Here is a 23,002-nt window from a genome sequence, read left to right as displayed (position 1 = left end):
TGGTTGGACAGAGAAAACTACAACACTTGTTTGACTTTAAGACCAGTATTCTTTTTATTATACTTTCCACTTGGTAGGATGAAATCATTAACTTGTCTTTGGTCTTTGACAATGTCATTTCTTTTACTTCAATACACTTCTCTAAAAATATAAAGACTTATGCTTCTTTGCTTTCATCATCATACCTTATAGTGTAGTAATATAACATGATATTTCTAGACCACATTTCTGTAACAATCTGTTTTGCAGTTCTCCAATCATAGGACACACAGGTTGTTTACAGTTTATTGATATGAGTAGTTCTATTATGACTATTTTTCTACAAATAGGTCCTTTTATTGCTCTCAGTAACCACCTCGGGTAATAAACGTAGTAGTGGGATTTCTAAATCAAAGGATATAAATTACTTCTCTTTCACAATACCAAATTGTTTTTTAAAAAAAATAATGACAATTTGTAGCTGTACCAGCAATTAATGAATGTGTCATTTTTTCTCATAGCCATGGCAGCATTCAATTTTTCCATTTTCCTTTATTAGTCCATGATGTATGAGGAGATACCTAAATATTGTGCTAATTTGTATCTTTCTGCTTATTAGAAATTTAGATGACTTTTAAAATGATAGTTGATGGTGGGTTTTTTTTCTTTTGAAAATTGTTCATATCTTTTGTGTGGTATCTGCTGGAGAATGGCTCAATTGTATGGGTGCTCAGTAATCTATTGATGCCACAGTTTCATTAGATATTTTAATACAGTGTGTTCCTATTTGAATCATTTCTTCTTATATGTGAATTCATTTTATTTTTGAAACAAACTTTATATAGTCAAAGTAGTAAAATAATGGTTTTCCTTTATTTTGCTGCATTTACTTTTTAAAATTTCCTATGGAAAAAATAACAAAAAAAGTTTCTTTGAAGATTATAGTGAACTTCTTCATTCCATTCTTTCATTTCTTCTACTTTTACCTTTCCCCCACTTTCCCTGTACACTATTTATATTTATCAAGATGAATTAGATGAAAGTATTACTGTCCATATCGTAATAGACCTCAAGTTAGACATGAATAAGTTTTGTATCATTTTGAATGTATAAAAAGGCATTGGAAATGCAAATCTTTTGTGTATTTGACTATGGATATATTTAAGTGCATTTAAGCTTTGTCCCTTAGATCCATTTACAAATGAGATACTGATGTATTCATTTTCTTTGTTCTTTAAAAAATGTTTTCATCTTAGAAGTTGAGGACTTCCTTAGAGGTGAATAAACCTAAGAAATATGAAACTTAAGTACTGAAAAGTAAGAATTCATAAACTTAAAAGTGGTGCCTAAAGTGGATTATAAATTATGTATATCATAAGTATACATAATTGAGAATTATGTAATTATTGTGCATATATTAATTAGACATAGTGCATATTAATTAATGATTATAAATAGTATATATTACTCTCAGCTGTTAGAGATATTTTAGTTCCTTCACTTAATTTTTCATGGATTTTTTTATTAATAAAATATAGGGTTAGGAGATTTTCCCTTTATTTACCATATTAGGTAAGCAATTTGTCTTTCACATCTTTGCTTAACTTAAGTATAAATTTCTAGTGTTGTCCAAATAGGATCCAAATATCCTGTTAATCACACAATGATAGATTTAGAGACTTAAGGGACATTAGAAGCTGTCCAGTACATATTAACACACAAACACATAGAAATACATTTTGATAAATATAGCTCTGAGATATTTTAAACTGAATATGTTTTATTTATGCAAGACAACTTTAATAGAACCATCATAATCACGTGAAATCAATACAGTGGAGGTTGCTTCACATGCTTGCTGGAAGAAAGTGTAAAATCTCTGTCCCTCAACTGATTCACTTATCAGATTTATTGATGCACAGCCCTGTGCTAAGCACATTGGTATTAAGGGGTAGATTGGCGAGGGTGGCTAAGGTCAGGCAATGAAAGTAAAAGGCATAGGACTTATTCTTTTTAAGTTAAAAAAGCTGTTGATTGGTTTTGTTTATATGCCACATTCCCCCTTAATATCTTTTCAAAACTGAATTCTCTTGAAAAACAAAAAGAAAACAATTTTCACAAAACTATCGCATTGACCATTTCTCACAGTTTTCATAATACTGAGCATCTGTAGTTCCCCTACCATGTTACTGAAAAGACAGAAGTGTGTTACATAGTCACTTTTCTGGAATCCAGTTTCAACATTACAGGTAAGCAGAATTCCACTGCCTTTTAGTGGTTTTGTTTACATGATTGCCATCACATTTATTGTTCTCCTGGTTCTGCTGTGCCTTATATCAGTTGATAGAAATCTTCCCACGTTTTTCTGAATTCCTCACAATTTGCCTGTCTCATGCCCAATAATTTTATATTACATTTGTATGCCATAGTTTGTTCATTCATTCCCCAGTTGATAGCTAGCTACTTTCTTTCATAGCTAGCTACTTTCTTTCTTTCTTTCTTTCTCTCTTTCTTTCTTTCTTTCTTTCTTTCTTTTTTGCTGCCACGAAGAGTTTTGCTATGAATATGTTGGTATGTGTAAGACTTTCTACTTTGTTTGTGACCTTCTTGGGGGTGTAAGGTAAGTGGTGAAATTGCTAGGTCACAGAATATCAACAGTATAGTGTCTGGCCTCATGTACTTTAATTTGGTTTCCAGAACAATTGGACCAATTTACAGTTCCACCAACAGTGCATTAGTATACCTGACTTCGAACACCTCCTCTAACATTCACTGCCATATTCCATCTCTTATCATCTTTACTTTTTGATGAGTATGGACTCAGAGTTGCTTTAATTTGCATTTTGTCAATCAATTTCTTAGGTGCTTACTGTGTGGCAAATATGAGTAAGTGCTAGAGGTACAAAGAAAGGCAAGAGACAGTCTCTGCTCTCAAGGAGCTCACAGTTTTTTGGGAGAGACAATATGCAAACTATAGACTTAAAGGACTTAAACAGGATTGATTGAGATAATGCATGAAAGGAATTTACTAGAATTATTGGGGAATAGCAAAGCCTTCATGTAGAATGTGGAATTTTATCTGGGATTTGCAAGGAAGGCAGGGAAGCTAGGCTGGTTAGTTAAAGAATCCCAGGCATGGGAGACAGCCAGTAAAAATGTCCAGAGTTAGGAGAGGGTTAAGGTTACAGAGAGCTTCTTTACTCCTTCAGTTCTTATTTCTTCTACTTTCACCCTTCTCCTACTATCCCTGTACACTATTTATATTTATCAAGATGCATTAGATGGAAGTATTACTGTCCGTATTATAATAGATCTCAAATTAGGCATGAATATGTTTTGTATCATTTTGAATATATAAAATGGCATTGGAAATGCAAATCTTTATGTATTTGACTGTGGATATTTTCAAGTGCATTTAAGCCTTGTGCCTTAGATCTATTTACAATTGAGATATTGGTGTGTTTATTTGCTTTGTTCTTTAAAAAACTTTTTTGTCTTAGAAGGAGAGGACTTCCTTAGAGGTGAATAAACCTGAGTAAGAAACATGAAACTTAAATGCTGCAAAGTAAGAATTCATAAACTTACAAGTAGTGCCTAAACTTGATTATAAATTATGCATATTAAAAATATACACAGTTGAAAATTAAATAATTATTATCTATAGTGTATGTTAATTAGACACATTGTGTAAAGAACAGCAAGGAGGCCTGTGTCTCTGGTGTGAAGTATGTTGAGGTTGAGCATGGGGGAGACATAGGAGGACTGAAAAGATGTGTATGTATAATGGAAGGAAGGGGAGAATAGGTTATGAAAGACTTTGAAAAACAATAATTTATATTTGATCCCGGAGGTGATAGGGAACAACTGGAATTTATTGACAAAGTGTGGAGTGATAGGATCAGAACTATGCTTTAGGAAGTTCACCTTAGTGGAGGCATGCCCTGGACTGGGGAAATATTTGAGACAGGGAGACTCTCCAGTAGGGTCTTGAGGTAGTCTAAACATGAGGCGATAAGGGCCTGCACCAAAGTGGTGGCAATATCAGAGGAAATAAGAGGACATATGCAAGAGGTATTGCCAAGGCCTTAGCAACTGATTGGACAGGGGGAGAGGGATGAATGGGAGTGAGGAGTCTGGGATGATACTTTGGATGGTGGTACTCAAGGCAGTAATAAAGAAGTTAGGAAGAAGGGAGAGGATTTGGGGGGAAAGAAATTTAATTTGGGACATGCTGAATTTAAGATCTCTATAGGACATGCAGTTTGCAAAAGACAATTGGAGATTAGAGAGGTTTGAGCTGGATAAGTAGATTTGAGAATCATCAGCATCAAGATGACTGTTGGATCCATGGGAGTTGATGAGATCACCAAGTGAAACAACGTAGAGCAAGAAGAGAGAAGTACTTGGGGCAGAGCCCTGTGGGACTCCTAATGTTAGCTAACATGATCTGGATGGAAATCCAGCAAAAGAGACTAAGAAGGAGCAGGTAGGAAGAGAACCAAGAGTGAATGGAGTCCTGAAAACCTCTAGAGGAGAGGGCATCAAAGAGAAGATCTTTATTGATGATTGGGAGGACTATCCGGTGTTGATAGTTTACAATTCTTTTGAAAACTTTTCATAGTTTTTGACTACTTAGGGGATGAGGAGATGTCTTGTTTTTGTTTTCTAGACCCATGATTTCATTTCATCATACCATGATTTATGGTATGCAAGCCTCAGTTTTGGTTGGCTTGTGGTTCATGTTTTTGCTTTTAAATGAGTATTTTCAGGAAAAGAGACTTAATTTTTTAAAAAGAAATCTTTAAAATCTTTAAAAAGAAATAACTGTGTTCCAAGAACTATGTAAGAATTTGCAGTCCATTAAAAGATAATGATTATACTCTATGTGGAATTAGAATTGGGGTCTCATTTCATAAGTCATTCTAGTATTTCCACCAAGAGGTTTTGAAATGGAAGAAATTAGTTTCTTATGGGTATTCCCTCCATTACAGCTTATTGCAATACATCCATACTTTCTCAACCCACAGAACTCTTATCCATGCCTTCCATGTATCCCTTAGAGGTTCATAAATGTATACACTTATAGCATCACACATTTAGTACTGAAAGGGACCCTGATTCTTGGAAACCATATAATCCAACACCTCCATTTGTACAAGAAGACACTGAGGCCAGGAAAGGTTAAATGACTTGCCCATGATCACAGGTAGGAAGCACTCATTGCAGAATCACAACTGTACAAAGAAGAATATTGAGTAGACAATAGGCACTCCTTAAATCCCAATTGAATGAATGAAATACTAGTAGAATCTTGGGGGTAGGAACAACTTTTGACAACATCTAGACCATTCCCCTAATTGAACAGATGAAAGAGCTGACGTCCGGATAAAGTGACTCTTTAAGGAAGGGATTCTTAATCTGGGGTCTGTGAACTTTAAAAAAAATAACACTGATGATCACATTTAATGTAATTATTATTCCCTTTGAAACTCTTTGTATTTTATTTTATGCATTTAAAAACATGATTCTGAGAAAGGGTCTACATGTTCCGCTGTGTAGAGAATACCAAAGATGTCCATAACACAAAAAAGGGTTAAGAACCTCTGGTCTGAGTTTATACAGAGGGGTGAACTGATGCCAGATCTTTCAGACTCAGGAGAACTGATATTAAATTTTCAGTATCAACATTTACACCTTGAAAATCAACAAACACTACAAACCAGGAATTGACTTATCACTCTGTTGTTTCCTTAGACTTAGCAAATTGTTGAAGAAAATGTTAATAAGGAAGAATAAATTTAATAGTGTGTCCTACAGTCATTTTTTTGGAAGAGGGTGATTGTTAAACATTTATCAACACACTCCTAGCTACACAGCAAATTAGTGGCCGAGCCAGGACTGGAATCCAAATCTCCCAATTCCTGGTCCTGTGCTTTTTCCACTACACCATCCTCCTTTAGAAAAATAATTACTTATAGTAGTAGACACCTACTGCAGTAACTTTTTAACAATCAAAAATGTTTGCAATATAATCTTTGTGAAACCATTCTTTATAGAATGGGTGTACAGAAGAGGCTCTACCTCATCATCTTCATCTTTATATCTAGGATTTATGTAACACTTTAATGTTTATGGAGAGCTTTACAAATATTACTTCATTTTATCATCACAACAAGCCTGGGAGGTAGTTATTATTATTGCTAATAATAATAAACATTTCTGTAGCACTTACTATTTGCCAGGCATATACATACTTTACAGTTATTATTTCATTTGATCCTTGTGACAAACCTGGAAGCTAGTTGTATTATTAACTCCATTTTCCAGATGATGAAACTGAGAAAAATGGAGGCTCCGTGACTTCCCAAGGTCATGTAGCTAATAAGTGTCTGAGATCATATTTGAACTTGGATTTTCCTAACACTACCAAGTCTAGTTCTCTATCTAGCACTACCTAGCTGCCTCTAGACTTAATCTAATAGGACTTAAGATACCTTGTTTTAAGTTGAAATCCTATGACATCTTTTATACCAAGAATCCAGTGTAGTTGTATGTCCCTTGGCCACATTGCTTAACTTAAAGAGTTCATATACACAGAGTCCTTTGAAGGAAGATTTGAAAATTGCAGTGGGAAATTATATCATAGACAGTAAAAAAGCATTGTGCATGGATATTTGTAAGTAGGAACGCAGTAGTAACTTACAGGAGTTCTTAAGAAGACACTTTAACTCAAAGAAAAAGATATCACTAATGGAACAAAAGACCTCTCCATTATATTCCAAAGGCCATTGAAATAAGTGCAGCAAGACAATTGTTCTTTGTGTATCTTTCATCTCTCCCCTTCAGTGAGGTACAGGCAGGGTCACTTGTCTTTATTCATGTCAACAAACGTGGGTCATAGCTTATTACAACCTATTCAGATGTCAGTGTATATCACTATATAACTACCTGAATCCTGTTAACAGATATTGGTATGTTCTCTTATTATCATCATCAGAAAGTCCGACCTGTGTGGCATCTATCCAGTTTGCAGAATAGATGCTGCCCTGTTTTTTTGTGACAGTCCCCAGTGACTTAGACAGCTATTGAGTTTCCATTCTTGCCTCTAGCTCCAGGACCTTCAACTCTGGAAGTGTCTTTTCTGGAAGCTATTGGCATGACCCCAGGGCAATGAATCGCTCCACTATTCTTTACTCACCAGATTATATCATGCCTGTGGATTCTTAAACAGGTGCTGTATCTTTTTCTGGAACTGGATGCATTTTGCATGAGTGAACAGCATCCTGGTGCTGGATTAATTTAATGGTACAGATTAGCCTGGAATGAGCACTGCTGTACAAATTGTTTTTATTTTTACTTTGACCCTCTGAAAGGAATTTGTCCTGGTGACTTTTTTCCTACTATGATTGGCCAAGTGGTGAAACAGAACATAATTCATGTATGTGTGTGTATATGTGTGTGTGTATACACACATACATAAGCACATGTATATATGTTTACATATTCACATACACAAAATGACATATCCACGATACATACAAGTAAATATCTTGTGATCTATGTACAAAGTATGAAACGAGGAAAACCATTGTCCTCACATCGGGATTGGGGTGGAATTCAATAGTGGCTCTAATGGTGCATGTGTTTTACCCATGGAATGGCAAACCTGTGAAGAAAAACACTGAAATTATAAATAATCCTAAAGCCATTGGTCCTTCTGCATTTTAATTTACTGTGTTGTTGAGAAATAGTGGTATTAGGTAATGAGGTCCTAATTAAGTAGTGTGCTAATTAGTACACTTACTCTAAGATTATAGTAATGGGTTTATTCAGTGACTTTCTTAGAAATTATTTACAGGTTGCTGCTATTGAGTAGCAATTTCTTGCATAGGTATGTACTGCCCATATTGGAGTATTGATAGATTATAGATTTACTGCTAGAAAGGAAAGAGGGGATGGAAGGGAATAAGCATTTATATAGTTCCTACTGTGTGCCAAGCACTGTGCTAATTGCTTTTAAAAATATATATTATCTCATTTGAGATAGTTGGAAAAATTCCAGAGATCAGCTAGTCCAAACCCTTCATTTTTTACAGAAGTAGTGGCTGAGGGACAGAGGGGTCAGATGATTAAGGTAAACAAGGGTGGTGGCTTACCCAAGATCAAACAGGTAGGGAGTTGCAGATCATAAATTTAAACCCAGATCCTCTGAAGCCAATACAGTAATCTATTCACTGTACCATATTGTGTGCTTACTTTGATATTTAAAAAAAATAACTGTTTCTACAGCCCATCATTTCAAGTTTTGTGGCCTTAAGCAATTTACTGCCATGCCTAGGCTGGAGGATAAGGTATTCTTAGCTCACCATAGCCGCTGAAATGTCTGGATTTAGAACTAGCAAGTGCATGAAATTTTAAGATGAACTAACATAGGACGGTGAAATATAAATACATATAACCATACACACATCTATATATACATATATATATACATAAATATATACACATATTCATACACGTGTGTATATTGCATATGCACACATATTGAAGATAGTTTCTTAACATTTTATTCCACTGCCTTCGGGTTTCATAATTTTTTTTCTTTCTGAACTTAAACATAAAAGAGAACATTCCCACATATATAACAGAACACAAAAAGAGAAGTCTCTGTGAAACTGAATCTTCATTTATTGCCACATGCTTTTGTTTTAAGGGGGTAGTAAATTTTATACCTTACTTTCAAAATTGTTCTAATATATTTCCCTCTGTTCTCTTTTGTTCATTTAAAAGAAATGTTTCAGTGCCCTATTGTTTTGAACATCACTATTTATAAAAATCTTTTCTTTGTTGTTCAGTTGTTTTTCAGTCATGTATGCCTCTTCTTGAATCCATTTGGTTGTTGTTGGGTTTTGTTTTGTTTTATGCAGAAATACTGAAGTGGTTTGCCATTTCCTTCTCCAACTCATTTTACAGATAAGAAAACCGAGACAAACAGGGTTAAAAGACTTTCCCTGGGTCACACAGCTAGTAAGTGTCTGAGGCCAGATTTGATCTCAGAAAGATGAATCTTCCTGATTCCAGGCACCATTCTCTATCCACTTCACAACCTAGCTGCCCAACTGTCTCTCCTACCCACCTCCTCAAGTAGAAAAACAACTCAAAAAATGAGGAAGGAAAACCCTTGTAAGAAGCAAGCTTAGTCAAGCAAAATTAATCTACAGTGTCTATGACTATTCTCTTTCTTTTAATTCTGCCTCCATATGCCCCCTTTTTCCCTAATGAGTTTCATGTAGTTCAACACCAAATTCTGTGTCTGTGTCCAGAATTCCTTTGTTCATTTCAGATGAGTGAGGTTCATCTGATGCCCACTCCCATGTTTTTATACTCTTCTTTCCATACTCCTTCCTGCCCAGTTCTGGAAAATAGCAGGCTCAGACCCCTTCTTCCTTTCTAAACTAGTGTACTTTTTAATCCTCCTTTCTCGTTTCCCTCTGCAAACATATAGAGCAGAAGCAATCCACCCCCAAGACCTCTGTTTGTTTCTTTTTTAATCCAAATCCCTCAGCACCCTGTAAAAACATTAAGGTTCTGAATGGACACATTTCTTCTCCCTCAAAACATTGGCAAAGTGCGCATACTTTGTGTTCAAAACCCAGACTCAGTGAAGTTGCGAGTTGCAACACTGGCAAGTGCTGCCAGAAATACCTCAGATTCATTACACATCTGATTTTTAAGTAAGTTTTGGTTGTTGTGCAACCCCATGAGGTCGAGACCCACAGTTTAGGAGGTGCTGCATCTTTCAAAGAACCATTTTTTCTGTTGTAGGATTATGCTCAACTTGGTAGGGTAAGTTACTCTTTCTTATAAGCCTCTATGTTTTGCCTTTTGGAATGTTATATTCTAAGGTCTGCTTTGGTTTATAGTATAAATTTCGAAGTCATAAGTGATTCTGTACCTTTGGTACTAAAAGTCCTTTCTGGATGCTAATATTTTTGTTTGTTTCTTTGGTGCGAAAGCTCTGGAGTTTGGCTCCGACATTCTTGAAACTTATTCTTTTGATATTTCTTTACGAAGGTGATCATAACATTTTTGCTCTCTGCACTTTGCCCTCTGTTCTTAATAAACCTGGGCAGTTTACATTTCTAATTTTCTGAAGTGGAGTGCCCAGGCTCTTTTTTAATCATGGTTTTCAGGGACTCCTGTGCTTCTTAAATTATTTCTTCTTGACCAGTTTTATGTCAGGTTTTTTTTTTTGATAAGCAGATCACTTCCTTTTTCTTCTCTTTGTTTGTTTTTTTTATCTTGATTTTGCTCTAATTTTTTTTCTGACTCATGGATCGATTGATTTCTGTTTGATCTCTTCCAAAAGTAAAGTTTACCAGTTTTCATTCTAAGCTGTTTGTTTAGCTTCCAATTCTTTCCTCAAAAACTTTTATTTCATTTAAAATATTGTCTAATTTAATTTCTTCTAGGTATTTCTTCTTTGTATAGTCCTTATGGGGAACCTATCTTTTAGTCTGTACCCAAAATTTTTATATTTTCTTACTCCTGCTTTTTGAGAATCTCTAGCTTTGTAATAAATTTTGATACTAGTTGGTGTTTTCCTTGATTAGCTCATCTCTCCAGCTCAAGTTCCCAAATTGGGGTTTTTTGTTATGGCATTCTTGTCAGGCTGCTTCCAGATACAGTGCCTTGCTGTTCTACCCTTGTCTCTGGCCAGTCTTTGGTTCTTCTGGGAGCCTAGGCTTTATTTTTTCTGAACTAATTCTATCTCTGTTGGTATACCCCCTTTCCTGTTACCCTTAGGGTTCTAGCTGACCTTTTGTACAGTTCTAATGTGGAAGAACTCACTTTTGCTAGTTTCTCATTGGATTTCATGAACATTATTTGGGATGTTGTGAACCTCAAAGTTTTTCCAGAGTTTGTGAGAGATGGATGCTCTCTATTACAATTCAGGCATATTTTTGGAAAGAGTTATCCTTCTGTTTTCATATATGAAGTTAAAAGTTGACGATACCCTTCACATGTACCCGTTCTACTTAGCATTGATGAAAAGGTTACATAAAACAGAGTAGGGCTGATTTTTGTTGCAGCATCAGGATTTTTTTTTAATTTAAAGAAAATTGAAATTGAAAGGAAACTGAAATTTGAAAGAAATTGAAACTGAAATTGTGTTTCTGCTCCATATATGAATTCTTCTTCTACCCATGATCAGTGAATGGCAGATTTTTGGCAGGTGCAAGCTCAGCAGGCTACATGGGAGAAATGTGTGTGTGTGTGTGTGTGTGTGTGTGTGTGTGTGTGTGTGTGTGTTCAAACTGTAATTGATTGTGTGCTCAAGTTAGGAATTAGCATTTGGGAATTTTTTTTCCCATAACAAATCTGTGTTATCATAAAATTTAATTGAAACTCCCTCTGTGAGATTCTGTGATTCTTGCCTTGTGAGTCACGATTATGAGTAGATTCAATTACTCTGTTTAGCTCATAGGATCACAGGGTCATAGGTGGGTTCTCGGAGGCCGTGAAAGCAAACAGCTTCAGTTTATAGGTGAGGTAACTGAAGCCTACTGACCCAAAATACCTTGTCCAAGTTTAATAGGTGGACCTTAATTCAGGGGGCAAAGTTTTCCCCTAAAATTTTCAAGGAATGCTAGGTAGACAGTTTTGAATCCCACAATGATTTAGCTCATTCTTTCAGTAAGAGGAGAATATACTTCTAAGCATCTGAAATTTCATCAATATTAACTCTCCCTCTCTGCCTTGTTTGCATGAGTTATTGTCTGGTTGTGGCTGGTACTCAAGTAACAGAGTTTGTCCTTGTTTCCATACTCAAAGTTGATAATGTGTTGAAGAAGAAAATAGTATCAGTAAAGGGTGTGTGTGGAGACAGGGGCAGGTTGGAGAAATATCCTGGCTTTGGTTTCCAAATCATTTTCTTGGGTAGGTCCTATAGTGAAATATATTTATATTTATATATTTATATTTATATATATTTAGAAATCATTCGTTTATAGAATATTGTTTCAGTTTCCATTAAAGTTCTTATCCAATTCCTCACTGTGGCATGTAAGTGGTCTGAATTATTGAAGACTAGAACAAAAGATCATAAGCTCTCTTAGAACACATTAAGTTCGTAAGGCTGTAAGGATATCTCCATAATCAAAAGATCCAGCTAAGCAAGGTCACAGGTACTCTTCATGACAATGAGATTTGGAGATTTGGGTTGTTTTTTAGTGGTGTCTTGCTTTTTGAAAGGGGGAGTGTTGGCTGCCTCAATTCACATGTACTCTCCAATAAGCCATAGAGGTATCTCAGTCTGCACAGGCAAAGAGAGTACCTTCTAAAATCACATATCCTTGAAATATTCAAGTAATTATTTTTAATGGAATGACAATGCTGGATTTTACCTTTTTAGAGTGATCTTTCATATGAACAATGAAATTGGTGAGCAGCTTTCAGAACCACCAAAGCTAATAACAATTCATTTTAATCTATCAGCATTTTTTTCCCAAGGACCTAAATAAGGCATTATGCTTGAAATCAGCAAGCATTTATTGGGCACCTACTATTTACATTGTGCAGAACTAGGTGTTAGGGTTATAAAGATTAAAATAAAGTAGTTCTGCCCTTCAGGGAGCTTGCATTCTCCTAGAAGAAAATATAGAAAATAAACAGAGTAAATATAAAGTAATTTTGGGGAAAGGGGAATGTAACTAAGAGGATCAGGAAAGTCTTTCTGTACTTACCTATGTCCATGTTATATCCCTCTAATATAATATTTGTGCTTTTAAGTCAGATACTCTTTCATTTTTGTCTTTGAATCATCAGGGCCTGCCACCATATTGGGAATATAGTAGCTATTTACTGAATGATTGTTGAATGGGACTGAATATATGGCTCATAGCATGACCTTTTTCTGGGTAACTAAGGGCCATCATTTGGAATAACTGTGGAATATGGAAATGTAATGCTCTGAGCTTCTCTGAGTATAGCACTCAGGGCTTAATTGTTTGCCCCAAGATTGGGAAACTCTTCTAGTTGCTGCTTTGTCCTTTCCTCTCATCCCTTTTTTTTTTTTTACCATCATTGTCATCCATTGGCATTGAGTCTACTACTTGTTGCCACTTTGAATGTCAACTCTATATTATCCCAGTCATTGCCAGTACTGGATTTAGAGTAGAAAGTTCTAATGGAGTAGAAAGTTTTTGAATCTAAACTCTATGTAATCTTAGGCAAGTCATTTACACTCTCTGTGCTTCAGTTTTCTTTTCTCTATATTGACAATAATAACCTCTTCTACTTACCTCACAGAGTTGTTATAATTAAATAAAACAATGTATTATGAGATTAAAAGCCAGCTATAACTCTGTACTTACATGCTTCAGCACTCTAGTTCTATTTTATGCCTTGTTTAACTGAAGGACCCTTTCTTTATTAAGGCGATTATCACCTCACATGGTACTCAAGACAGATTGTTTGTTCCTTGGCTTGCTCTTTTGTCCCCGGGGCTAAATATTAGTGGATTTTTTTCCTTTAACATCATTTTGAAATGTAGAGCTGCTAATGAGGACAATTTCCTATGTAAGGCATTAATAAAAGATATGTGAATGCTAGACAAGTTGATGATGATTGATTGACATGAGCCATTTGATTAAGTTTAGCTATGACACAAGTAGAGTCACTACTTGTCACCTTCACTCATTTATTGTTCTCCTGAATATCTGCAGTGACTGGAAACCTGTTGCAGAGTCCTGAGACATATGCATAATTGATTTTATAATTTGTTGCCTCTTTACTTATAGTAAATGGTCCATGCTACATAAAATAAATTTATATCAGAACTTTACACAATGAAAAAGTATAAGGGATAAAATACATTTCGATTGTAGAGTGAAGCTGTGGAATAGCAAATTTATTTTGCTTGTTGTGGAATCTTTAATAATTTTTTTGTTATTTGTATATTTTATCTTGATTATTATTTTAAAACTACTGTTATTCATTTTGACCTGTTATTTGCTATTTGTAATACACCATGGATGAGATAGTCATTGATGGCCTCTTTCTGTGAAATGATCATAATTTCAAAGGGAAATTGACATAGAAAATAATTTTGCAAGAAAACAAATAGGAAATGAATCCATTAATAACTAGCATGAGCTAGAATTTATATAATGCCTTAAGGTTTTGAAGTGCTGTATAAATTTTATCTCATTTGATCCTCACAACAACTTTAGAACATCGGTACAATTATTACTCCCATTTTACCCAGGAGGGAACTGAAGCAGACAGAAGTTAAGTGCTTTATTTGCCTAGGGCTCCACAGCTCATGACCGAAGCCAGATTCAAACTCAAGGCTTCCTGACTCTAAGTCCAGTGCTGTATTACTCACCTGTTTCAAATTCATTTTACAAGAGGTTAGTATCACGCAGAAGGACTTTGGGTGAAGTAAACACACTAATATTATGCCGTTATTACTGAGTTCCTACAGTTCTAACTTCCTGGTCACGTTTCTGAAAAGACATTCTAAGCTGAATTATCATTGTTTCTACTGATATCTTGGTGAATTAATTTCACAAAAATTCACTGAGTGCTATTACACATATGCAAGGGAAAGAAGGAGAAAAAAGGAAGGAAAAACTGATATGTTCTCTGCCTTCAGAGAATACACACTTTGATATAGCGATCATCTGGATCATAGATGACAGATCATTTAACATTGGGGACAAAACAAAAGAAAAATCTTGCAAACTATGTACAAAGTACCATGCTAGATACTCTTAGAAAAGTAGGGTTATTCTTTTTTTTTTTTAATAGTATCTACATTTTTTATTTAATATTTTTAGTTTTCAGCATTGATTGCCGCAAGATTTTGAATTACAAAATTTCTCCCCATTTCTACCCTCCCCCCACTCCAAGATGGCATATATTCTGATTGCCCTGTTCTCCAGACAGCCCTCCCTTCTGTCACCCCACACACCCCCATCCCCTTTTCCCTTACTTTCTTGTAGGGCAAGATAGATTTCTATGCCCCATTCCCAGTTGCATGCAAAAATACCTTTTTTTTTGAACATCTGCTTTTAAAACTTTGAGTTCCAAATTCTCTCCCCTCTTTCCTTCCCACCCACCCTCCCTAAGAAGTCAAGCAATTCAACATAGGCCACACATGTATCATTATGTAAAATCCTTCCAACAGTACTCATGTTGTGAAAGACTAATTATATTTTGCTTCCTCCTATCCAGTCCCCCTTTTTTCAATTTTCTCCCTTGACCCTGTCCCTTTTTGAAAGTGTCTGTTTTTGATTACCTCCTCCCCCATCTGTCTTCTCCTCTATCATCCCCTCTTTTTTATCTTCTTCCTCCTTCTTTCCTGTGGGGTAAGATACGCAATTGAGTGTGTATGTTATTCCCTCCTCAAGTCAAATCTGATGAGAACAAGATTCACACATTCCCCCTCCCCTTTCCCCTCTTCCCTTCCAATGAACTGCCTTTTCTTGCCACTTTTATGTGAGATAATTAACCCCATTCTATCTCTCCCTTTCTCCCTCTCTCAATATATTCCTCTCTCATCCCTTAATTGATTTTTTTAGTTATCATCCCTTTGTATTCACCTCACCCTGTTATATGTGTGTGTGTATATATATATGTGTGTGTGTGTATGTATGTATGTATATTCCCTTTAGCTACCCTAATACTTAGGTCTAATGAATTACACACATCATCTTCATGTAGGAATGTAAACAAAACAGTTTGACTATAGTAAGTCCCTTATGATTTCTCTTTCTTGTTTACCTTTTCTTGCTTCCCTTGATTCTTGTGTTTGAAAGTCAGATTTTCTATTCAGCTCTGGTCTTTTCACTGAGAAAGCTTGAAAGTCCTCTATTTTATTGAAAGTCCATATAAAAGTCCATAAAGCAAAAGCTTTAGAGCATTATACTCAGTTTTGCTTGGTAGGTGATTCTTGGTTTTAATCCTAGCTCCACTGACCTCCAGAATATCATACTCCAAGCCCTTCAATCCCTTAATGTAGAAGCTGCTAGATCTTGGGTTATCCTGACTGTGTTTCCAGAATATTCAAATTGTTTCTTTCTGGTTGCTTGCAGTATTTTCTCCTTGATCTGGGAGCTCTGGAATTTGGCAACAATATTCCTAGGAGTTTTCTTCTTGGGATCTTTTTCAGGAGGCAATTGGTAGATTCTTTCAATTTCTATTTTACCCTCTGGCTCTAGAAATCAGGGCAGTTCTCCTTGATAATTTCTTGAAGGATGATATCTAGCCTCTTTTTTTGATCATGGCTTTCAGGTAATCCAATAATTTTTAAATTATCTCTCCTAGATCTATTTTCCAGGTCAGTGATTTTTCCAATGAGATATTTCACATTGTCTTCCATTTTTTCATTCCTTTGGTCCTGTTTTATAATATCTTGATTTCTCACAAAGTCACTAGCTTCCACTTACTCCAATCTAATTTTTAAGGTAGTATTTTCTTCAGTGGTCTTTTGGACCTCCTTTTCCATTTGGCTAATTCTACCTTTCAAGGCATTCTTCTCTTCATTGGCTTTTTGGAGTTCTTTTGCCATTTAAGTTAGTCTATTTTTTAAGGTGTTATTTTCTTCAGTATTTTGGGGGTCTCCTTTAGCCAGTCCTTGACTTGTTTTTCATGATTTTCTCACATCACTTTCATTTCTCTTCCCAGTTTTTCCTCTACTTCTCTAACTTGCTATTCCAGATCCTTTTTGAGCTCTTCCATGGCCTGAGACGAGTTCTTGTTTTTCTTGGAGGCTTGTGATGTAGGCTCTTTGACTTTGTTGACTTCTTCTGGCTGTATGTTTTGGTCTTCTTTGTCACCAAAGAAAGATTCCAAAGTCTGAGTGTGAATCTGGGTCTGTTTTTGCTCCCTGGCCATGTTCCCAGCCAACTACTTGACCCTTGAGTTTTTTGTCAGGGTAAGACTGCTTGTAGAGAGTACTTTGTTCCAAGATTGAGGGGCTGTGTTGTTGTTTTCAGAGCTACACAGCAAGCTCTGCCACACCAGTGCTCCTTCTCCCCCAAGAACCACTAACCAGGATTGCGACCCAGATTCAGGCTGGGCAAAGCAAGTTTTTCACTCTCGCTCTAATCCAACACTTAATTCCACCCACCAGGTGGGCCTGGGACCCACCTTCCTGCAGCTGTAGCTCTGGAAGCATCCTCAGAGCTGCACCACCTCTGCCACCCCCAGGGAGGTAGCTGACCCTGAACTCTTTTCACTCTGTCCCAGCACCTTTTCCCACCAACCTTCTCTGTTGTCTTTGGCGTTTGTGGGTTGAGAAGTCTGGTAACTGCCACAGCTCCCTGATTCAGGGTGCTACATCTGTTCCACCAGGCTCCTGGTCTGGTTGGTCCTGGTGCAGCCCAGGCTGGGGTCTCCTCCTCTCCATTACCAGCTCCATGCGATAGACCCTTCCCAGCAATCATCCAGGCTGTCCTGGGCTGGAGCCCTGCTTCCCTTTGCTATTTTGTGGGTTCTACAGCTCTAGAATTTGTTCAGAGCCATTTTTATAGGTGTTTGGAGGGATCTGGAGGGGAGCTTAAGCAAGTCGCTGCTTTCCAGCTGCCATCTTGGCTCTGCCCCAAGTAGGGCTATTCTACATCAATAAAATAACTTCGTACCTGAGAACCTTCTAATAATCATGTAGATAGATAGACAAATAAATTGATTGGTTGCTTTTGAGACAAGTGTACTTTAAGAGTTGAATTTTGAGCCTTGCTATCTTGGAGGTCTCTCTGTCTCTCTCTCTCTCTGTCTCTGTCTCTCTGTCTCTCTCTCTGTCTCTGTCTCTCTCCCTCCCTCTCTCTCTCTCTCTCTCTCTCTCTCTCTCTCTGTCTATCTATCTATCTATCTGTCTGTCTATCTATCTATCATTAAGTGATTTGCCCAGGGTCACACAGCTATTAAGTGTCAAGTGTCTGACATCGGATATGAACTCTGGTCCTCCTGACTCTATGTACTGTGCCACCTACCTGCCCCCTGATGATTATACTCCTAAGTGAATATAAAGTGGAAGTTAATAAGTTTTAAAAAATCATTTCTTAAATCTATATTTTAATATACTCTGAATATCCCAGTGCTTTGTTAACTGTGAAGTTCTCTTCAGATAAGGTCTTTGTTCATTCATCCAACAAATATTTATTAATCCTTCTACCCTCTCAGTGCTTGCAATCTGTTACCACTGTTCTTGTGAAAACATGGAGAAAGAAGATGGAATGCCAAAGTCAAGGAACCGCTAGTAGGCCAGTTTGCTTAAAACATCGAATCCAATCCAATAAATAAAAATCCAGTAAACATTTATTAAACACCTACTATGTGTCAGGTGATGTACCAAGGATTAGTGATATGATTAAATAAAAGAAGTCTAGTGCCTTCCCTCAAGAAGCTTACTATCTAAAAGTGGAGAAAAGACACAAAAGGAGGCAAGAAGGAAGAGAGTGGAGGAAAGGATAGTGGAAGGATGGACACCAGGGGGTGGAGGAGGTAGTCATTTTGTTCTGTGGAATTGAAACCAAGTAAGGCAGCAGATGCAAATCAGACATAACACTTAGGGTAGGGCAGCAGTGTACAATACCTTGCAACACAGTTTAGAAAAAGATTGTTGAGGGATTTAAATGCTGGAATGAGGACTTTACATTTTCTCCTAGGGATGGTAAGGGACAACAAAAAATTTTTCATCAAGGGAATAACACAGTCAGACCTCTGACTTAGGGAAATTATTTGGGCAGCTGTGCAGAAGATGAATTGGAAGAAGAATAGATTGGAAGGAGGGAAAGAGAAGAGGTCCAGGACAGAGTTTTTTTCATTTTTTTATATTAAAATGGATATCTTTTTTTATTTTTTAAAATTTATTTATTTAACATATTTAGTTTTCAGCATTGATTTTCACAAGAATTTCAATTACAAATTTTCTCCCCATTTCTACCCTTCCCCCCACTCCAAGATGACACATATTCTGGTTGCCTTGTTCCCCATTCAGCCCTCCCTTCTGTCACCCTACTCCCCTCCCATCCCCTTTTCCATTTCCTTTCTTGTAGGGCAAGATAAATTTCTACGCCCCATTGCCTGTGTATCTTATTTTATAGTTGCATGGAAAAACTTTTTTTTTGTTTTTGAACATCTCTTTTTAAAACTTTGAGTTCCAAATTCTCTCCCCTTTTCCCTTCCCACCCACCCTCCCTAAGAAGGCAAGCAATTCAACATAGGCCACATGTGTATCATTATGTATAACCCTTCCACAATACTCATGTTGTGAAAGACTAACTATATTTTGCTCCTTCCCAACCCATCCCCCTTTATTGAATTTTCTCCCTTGACCCTGTCCCCTTTCCAGAGTGTTTGTTTTTGATTACCACCACCCTGATCTGCACCCCCCTCCATCATTCCCCCCTTTTTTATCTTCTTCCTTCTTCTTTCCTGTGGGGTAAGATACCCAATTGAGTATGTATGGTATTCCCTCCTCATGCCAAATTTGATGAGAGCAAGATTCGCCCATTCCCCCCTCACCTGCCCTCTCCCCTCCTCCCACAGAACTGTTTCCTCTTGCCACCTTTATGCAAGATAATCCACCCCGTTCTATCTCTCCCTATCTCTCTCTCTCAATATATTCCTCTCTCATCACTTAATTTGATTTTATTTCTTTTAGATATCTTCCCTTCATCTTCAACTTACCCTGTGTCCGCTTGCTTGCTCTCTCTCTCTCTCTCTCTCTCTCTCTCTCTATATATATATATATATATATATATATACACACACATATATATACATATATATACACACACATATACATATATACATACATGCACATTCACTTATATATATATATTATATATATATACGCATATTCCTTTCAGCTACTATGATATTGGGGTCTCATGAATCATATACATCATCTTTCTATGTAGGAATGTAAACAAAACAGTTCAACTTTAGTAAGTCCCTTATGATTTCGCATTCTTGTTTACCTTTTCATGCTTCTCTTGATTCTGGTGTTTGAAAGTCAAATTTTCTATTCAGCTCTGGTCTTTTCACTGAGAAAGCTTGAAAGTCCTCTATTTTATTGAAAATCCATAATTTGCCTTGGAGCATGATACTCAGTTTTGCTGGGTAGGTGATTCTAGGTTTTAATCCTAGCTCCATTGACCTCCAGAATATCGTATTCCAAGCCCTTCGATCTCTTAATGTAGAAGCTGCCAGATCTTGGGTTATTCTTATTATGTTTCCACAATACTCAAATTGTTTCTTTCTGGCTGCTTGCAGTATTTTCTCCTTGATCTGGGAGCTCTGGAATTTGGCGACAATATTCCTAGGAGATTTCTTTTTGGGATCTATTTGAGGAGGCGATCGGTGGATTCTCTCAATTTCTATTTTGCCCTGTGGCTCTAGAATATCAGGGTAGTTCTCCTTGATAATTTCTTCAAAGATGATATGTAGGCTCTTTTTTTGATCATGGCTTTCAGGTAGTCCAATAATTTTTAAATTCTCTCTCCTGGATCTATTTTCTAGGTCAGTGGTTTTTCCAATGAGATATTTCACATTGTCTTCCATTTTTTTATTCCTTTGGTTCTGTTTTATATTATCTTGATTTCTCATAAAGTCACTAGCTTCCACTTGCTCCAATCTAACTTTTAAGGTGGTATTTTCTTCAGTGGTCTGTTGGACATCCTTTTCCATTTGGCTAATTCTGCCTTTCAAGGCATTCTTCTCCTCATTGGCTTTTTGGAGCTCTTTTGCCATTTGAGTTAGTCTATTTTTTAAGGTGTTGTTTTCTTCAGTGTATTTTTCAGTATTTTTTTGGGTCTCCTTTAGCAAGTCATTGACTTGTTTTTCATGGTTTTCTCGCATCCTTCTCATTTCTCTTCCCAATTTTTCCTCTACTTCTCTAACTTGCTTTTCCAAATCCTTTTTGAGCTCTTCCATGGCCTGGGCCCAGTTCATGTTTTTCTTGGAGGCTTTTGGTGTAGGCTCTTGCACTTTGTTGACTTCTTTAGGCTGTATGTTTTGGTCTTCTTTGTCACCAAAGAAAGAATGCAAAGTCTGAGACTGAATCTCGGTGTGTTTTCCCTGCCTGGCCATATTCCCAGCCAACTAACTTGACCCTTGAGTTTTTCAGCGGGGTATGACTGCTTGTAGACTAAAGAGTTCTATGTTCCATGTTTGGGGGGGGATGCGCCAGCTCTGCCACACCAGCACTCCTCCTTCCCCAAGAACCCCCACCCCGGACTGGGCTTAGATCTTCAGCAGGCTGTGTACTCCTGCTCTGATCCTCCACTTAATTCCTCCCACCAGGTGGGCCTGGGGCAGAAAGCAACGGCAGCTGTAGCTGCCCCACCTCCGCTGCCCTGGGGGCGGTGGCCCAACCGTGAACTCCTTCCACTCCTGCAGCTTTTCCCTCTAACCTTTGCCACTGTCTTTGGTGTTTGTGGGTTGAGAAGTCTGGTAACTGCCGCAGCTCACTTATTCAGGGTGCTAGGGCCCGCTCTGCCCATCTCCTGGTCTGGTTGGTCTGCGTCGCTCACGCTGGGCTCTGCTCTGCTCCCAGCTCCGTGTGGGGTAGACCTCACCCAGAGATCATCCAGGCTGTCCTGGGCCGGAGCCCTGCTTCCCTCTGCTGTTTTGTGGGTTCTGCAGTTCTAGATTTGGTTCAGAGCCATTTTTATAGGTTTTTGGAGGGACTCGGCAGGGAGCTCACTGCTTTCCAGCTGCCATCTTGGCTCCGTCCTGCCCAGGACAGAGTTTGAGGGGACCAAAAGAACCCAGTGCAGCAAAGGAGACTGAGAAAGAGCAGTCTTATTGGTAAGAGAAAAACCAGGAGAAAATAGTGGGAACAGAAGGTATCTAGGATATTCATCAAAGTGTTAGTGATGATTGGGTGAAGGGTCCAGAGAGTCACAGTAGAAGATGGTGTATTGTTGAATTAGTCAGTCACAAAGTCTAGACTGAAGAAAAGAAGAAAAATGAAATGAGAGCTTATGCCTGTTTTGAAACTGTCTTCATATGGGCTCTTTGCCGTCCCTAAAATACAGATAAGAAATCTTTTCCTCTTAGGTTCTTTAGCTTCGTTTAAGCTCAGCTCAAGTACTATTTCTTACACTAAGCCTGTCTTGATTTCATTCTCTCCTTAAGTGGTAGTATTCTCTTTTTTATATTACTTTGTATTTATTTATGTGTATATAATATATGTAATCATATATATTTATATTACATGTATACATGTACATATGTGTATAATGCCCATTGATAGAATTTAAATTATTTGGCAGCAGGAAATATTAGTTTGTTTTTGTTATTTTTGAATCTTCAGTGACTTGCACGTAGTACATTCATTGAGTCAAGTCGAATGCTATGACAACTCAGGAAAGGTGAGTTGGCACCCGATTGTGTAGCTCCTTTAATGCTACAATAAGGAATTTTAAGACTTATTCCCTAGGCATTGAAGACTTACTGCTTCTTGAGCTTTTGAATGACATAATGAGATATTTGCATTAATCTGAGAGTGGTGTCGGTAGGATGGACTGAGGGAGAGGAGGGATAGGAGGAAGAGGGATGGTATGCAGGAAGATCAGTCTGGAGGCTTTTGCAATGATCCAGATGAGAGGTAATAAGGGTCTTACTGGGGTGTAACAGTGGAACACCTCAAGGAATAGTATTATTAAATAAGAATACAAGGGTTAAATAATAAAACACATGTTACTAAACTAACAGTATCACAGGTTTAACCTTCCCCTTTTCATATATAAAGCAATGCTATGATATGATATCATTCATTACACATTTGCTTTGTCTCTTTCTTCTCTTATCTCTGACTTAAGGCCCACTCTAGCTTAGAATGACCATGGTCAGGATATGCCAACTCAAATTGGACTGTGAGAAATACTGGACTTAAAGATGTGTAACCTTTCTTGTGTGGTACTCCGTCAGAACATATTACCATGTTGTGTGACTTTGGAAATTCAATTTAATCCAACAAGCATTTAAGTCATTAAGAATTGAATGG

At 37.1% G+C, this 23,002-nt stretch overlaps 1 protein-coding gene across 1 annotated transcript in view; it reads left to right on the top strand.

The window, feature by feature from the left end:
* DPP6 (dipeptidyl peptidase like 6) overlaps positions 1-23,002 on the top strand; it is a 1,232,953-nt gene that overhangs the window by 637,630 nt on the left and 572,321 nt on the right. The gene's annotated exons all lie outside the window — the stretch shown is intronic.

This window comes from Trichosurus vulpecula, chromosome 5, assembly GCF_011100635.1.
Source record: "Trichosurus vulpecula isolate mTriVul1 chromosome 5, mTriVul1.pri, whole genome shotgun sequence".
NCBI classification, from domain to species: Eukaryota; Metazoa; Chordata; class Mammalia; order Diprotodontia; family Phalangeridae; genus Trichosurus; species Trichosurus vulpecula.
This window is presented reverse-complemented; position numbering and strand designations above follow the sequence as displayed.